The sequence below is a fragment of the Chiloscyllium punctatum genome, chromosome 41 (assembly GCF_047496795.1).
Source record: "Chiloscyllium punctatum isolate Juve2018m chromosome 41, sChiPun1.3, whole genome shotgun sequence".
In the NCBI taxonomy this organism is placed as follows: Eukaryota; Metazoa; Chordata; class Chondrichthyes; order Orectolobiformes; family Hemiscylliidae; genus Chiloscyllium; species Chiloscyllium punctatum.
In genome coordinates this window covers 18,467,848-18,471,938 of record NC_092779.1, presented here as the reverse complement: position 1 = coordinate 18,471,938, position 4,091 = coordinate 18,467,848, and positions in this window count along the sequence as shown.

Below are 4,091 nucleotides of genomic sequence, written 5' to 3'. Positions count from 1 at the left end.
TCAGTCGTCGGGAGCACAAACATGCATTGCCGAAGATTTGATTTTAATCAGGATACAGAAATGCCCAAAAGAAATGAAGATAATCATTTGTATGAGAATACAGAAGGCGTGGTTAGTAAGTTTGCGGAGGACATCATAGAAGACAGTGAAGAAGGTTTTCTAAGATTACAAAGGGACCTTGATCCAATAGGTCAATGGGCTGAAAAAAGGAAGATGGAGTTCAATCTGGATAAATGCGAGGTATTGCATTTTGGTAAAACAAACCAAGTTTGGACTTACACAATTAATGGTAGGGCCTTGGGCAGTATTGTAGAACAGAGGGGCCCAGGGGTTCAGGCACATAATTCTTTGAAGTTTGTGTCACAGGTAGATGGGGTGGTTAAGAAGGTGTTTAGCACGCTTGCCTTCATAGCTCAGACCTTTGTGTGCAGGAGTTGGGACGTCATGTTGAGGTTGTACAGGATATTGGTGAGGCCTCTTCTGGAGTACTGCATCCAGTTCTGGTCGCCTGTTATAGGAAGGAGTTTATTAAGCTGGAGAGGGTTCAGAAGACATTTACCTGGATGTGCCCGAGTATGGAAGGTTTGAGTTATATAGGAAAGTTGGATAGGCTGGGAATTTTCCCACTGGAGTGTAGGAGATTGAAGCATGACCTTTTCAAAGTTTATGAGATTGTGAGGGCTATAGATAGGTTTAGTGGTAGGGTATCTTTTTCCTAGGATGGAGGACTTCAGGATTAGGGGACATAGCTTTAAGGTGAAAGGAGAGAGATTTAAAAGGGACCTGAGGGGCAATTCTTTCACACAGAGGGTGGTCTGTATGTGGAGTGAAGTGCCAGAGGAAGTGGAAGATGCTGGTATAGTTACGGCATTAAAAAAGACATTTGGACAGATTCATAAATAGGAATGGTTTAGAGGGATATGGGCCAAATGCTAGTAAATGGGATTGATTTAGTTTGGGAAACCTGGTAGACATGAACGCATTGGATAAAGGTGGATAAATCTCAGGGGAGGATCTGTTTCCATCTGTAAAACTCTACGTCTCTACAACTGAGGCCAATGGGGATAAATCAATGACCCTCCATGAACTAGTCATACTGAGTATAAAAATCACAAAGTTGTTACTGAGGAAAATATCGCACCTTATTGTTGCTGGAAGGCCTCCGGGTAGAACCCTAGGCATAACAATCTTCAGCTCTTTCATCAATGATCTTGCCTTCACCATCGGGAATGTGAGTTGTTCATTACAGAATGCTGAGCTCCACCCACAACTCCTCAGACACTGATGCTGTTTGTGCGTGCAGGCAGTGAGATGTGAGCTACAATTAAAGATTGGGCTAACCACTGGCAACATTCACACACGCACATGTTGAACAATAACAATTGCCAGCAACAGAGTGAATCTACCCACCTCTTCTTGGCATTGAATGCCGTTGCCATACTGAATTCCTGACCACCAACACCTTGGGGATCATCATTGGCCAGAAATTCATCAGGACTGGCTCCGTAAATGCTCAGGCCATTAAGTAGGTCATCTGAATATTAACTCAAAGGGAGTGAACTGAGTAGATTCATTTGGGGCATCTCTAATGGTAAACAATACGAATGGGATACTTTTATCCCAGTCATTCAGATAATCCTGACAGTACACTCTGATGCTACCTTTCCAAAGCTCACTGGGATTAAGGATGGTAGACACTTTATTCCAAAGCTATCTATGAACTCCTTAAACAGCATAGCAGTATAATTAGAACCCTGGTCTGACTGAATCTCTCTGGGTAGCCCATATCATGGAAAGAAAGCTATTAACTTCTCTACCACCCTTTTTGCCTTAATACTCAGTAATGGAATTGATTAGATTACTTATAGTGTGGAAACAGGCCCTTCGGCCCAACAAGTCCACACCGCCCTGCCGAAGCACAACCCACCCATACCCCTACATCTACCCCTTACCTAACACTAAGGGCAATTTAGCATGGCCAATTCACCTGACCTGCACATCTTTGGACTGTGGGAGGAAACCGGAGCACCTGGAGGAAACCCACACAGACACGGGGAGAACGTGCAAACTCCACACAGAGAATCGCCAGAGGCGGGAATTGAACCCGGGTCTCTGGCGCTGTGAGGCAGCAGTGCTAACCATTGTGCCACTGTGCCGCCCTGGAAATTGCTTCTGGAAATCTGGTACACACATCCATTATGGTTAGCAAGTACTGGTCACCACTTTTAGTTTTAGGGAGGGGGATCTACACAATCAATCATAACCCACATGAAAGGTTCTTCAAATGTGGGAATTGGTAACAAAAGTGCTGGGTTAATTATCGCCTGTGGCTTACCAACCATTTGGTACATATGAAATGTACGGCAAAATTTAACCACATCCTTGTGCAGTCCAGGCCAATAGAAGTGTTTTTGTACCTTAGTCTGACTCTTCCTCACATCTGGGTGACCTCCTACTGGTAATTCAGGTGAAAACTGTAACATTTCCTGTCTGTATGTTACTGGAAACACAATCTGATGCACAATCTTCAGCCCATTTCCCCTCTGCACTAACCTGCCATGGTCTCCATTTTCATCTTCGGATTCAATCTTTAAGATAATAACCCTCAGGAATACATTCTGATTCAATTTTTGAGTGTGCATATATGTATTATGGTCTTGTCTTTCTGTTGTAAGTCCATTAGCCTTTCAGGAGTAAACACTTCTGTCTGACCCTCTGCTTGTTCAGGTTTTTCCTGCACCATTACATCAAACAAGGTATCTGCTAACTCACCCTCAACTCCTTCATCTTACTCTTTAGCTTCTGCTTTTTGCTGTGACTTATGACAGTGGGATCTTGTTATCACACAGTCTGGGAAAGTTCCAGGATATTTTTCTTTTAACTCCTCAGTTCCTGGCTTTGCTTTGGCTTCTCCACAACAAGGCGTGTCACTCACACCTTAGATCCTGCTAAATTATTCCCAAAAACAAACTGCATTTATGGAACTGAAACTCTGTCAATCACTCCCACTGTTACTTCCCCAGTCTTGGTTTGGCTCTCCAACCTAATCTTACACAGCGGAATACTAAATTTCTGTCTATCTATTCCACGAATTACCACTCTCACAGGTCACATGTCAGAAAGGGTGCAAATAGGTTTATCTCTTACTATTAGAGACTGATTGGATCCAGTATCTCTCAAAAGTATAACTTCTTTCCCTTTTCCCCATGTTCTTGCTGAGTAAACTTTACCCACAGAGGTGAAATCTTCATAAAGATCGGGCACTAACTCAATACCCAGCCCCTGCCTAGGCTGTGTACTATCCTGTAGCTCTTCAACTTTTCTTGGGGTTTTCTTTAATACTTTCACTAATCCCACTGTCTTAGCCTCTTTTACCACAGCTTTTCCCATAATGCCTTTCTTCAATGATCAGCAATGTGATTTTACATGTCCCACCTTACGACAGTGAAAACACCTGAGGCCTTTCACCTTCTTTTCCCACTCTTTGGCTTCTTTTTTCACCTCTGGTAAAGTATTAACAGTGTGGTCTACTCTTTGTTTTGTAGTGTAGGGTCTCCCCTTCTCCCAATTTCTCTCTTTCACAGGATGAAATACTTGCCAGAAGCTAAATTTCACCTTATGCACCAACATATATTCATCTGCCATCTCTGCTGCTCCTCTCACTTTTTGAACTGCCTGTTCCTCCACATGAATCCTTATCATCTCTGGAAGTGAGATTTTAAAGTGAGAATTGGCCATGCTAAAATTGCCCGTAGTGTTAGGTAAGGGGTAGATGTCGGGGTATGGGTGGGTTGCGCTTCGGCGGGGCGGTGTGGACTTGTTGGGCCGAAGGGCTTGTTTCCACACTGTAAGTAATCTAAAGTAATCTATTCTAATCTAAACCCCTCCAGCCAAATAATCTCTTAGAACCTCAGAGGTCTTAGCTATTTTTAAGGCCCACACCCATCTATCAAAATCACTATGTTTAATTCTTGCAAACTCAACATAAATCTGACCTGGTTTCTTTATATGTCTGAACTGCTGTCTATATGCTTCTGGTACCAATTCATAAACACTCAAAATAGCCTTTTTGACATAATCTCTTGACCTGT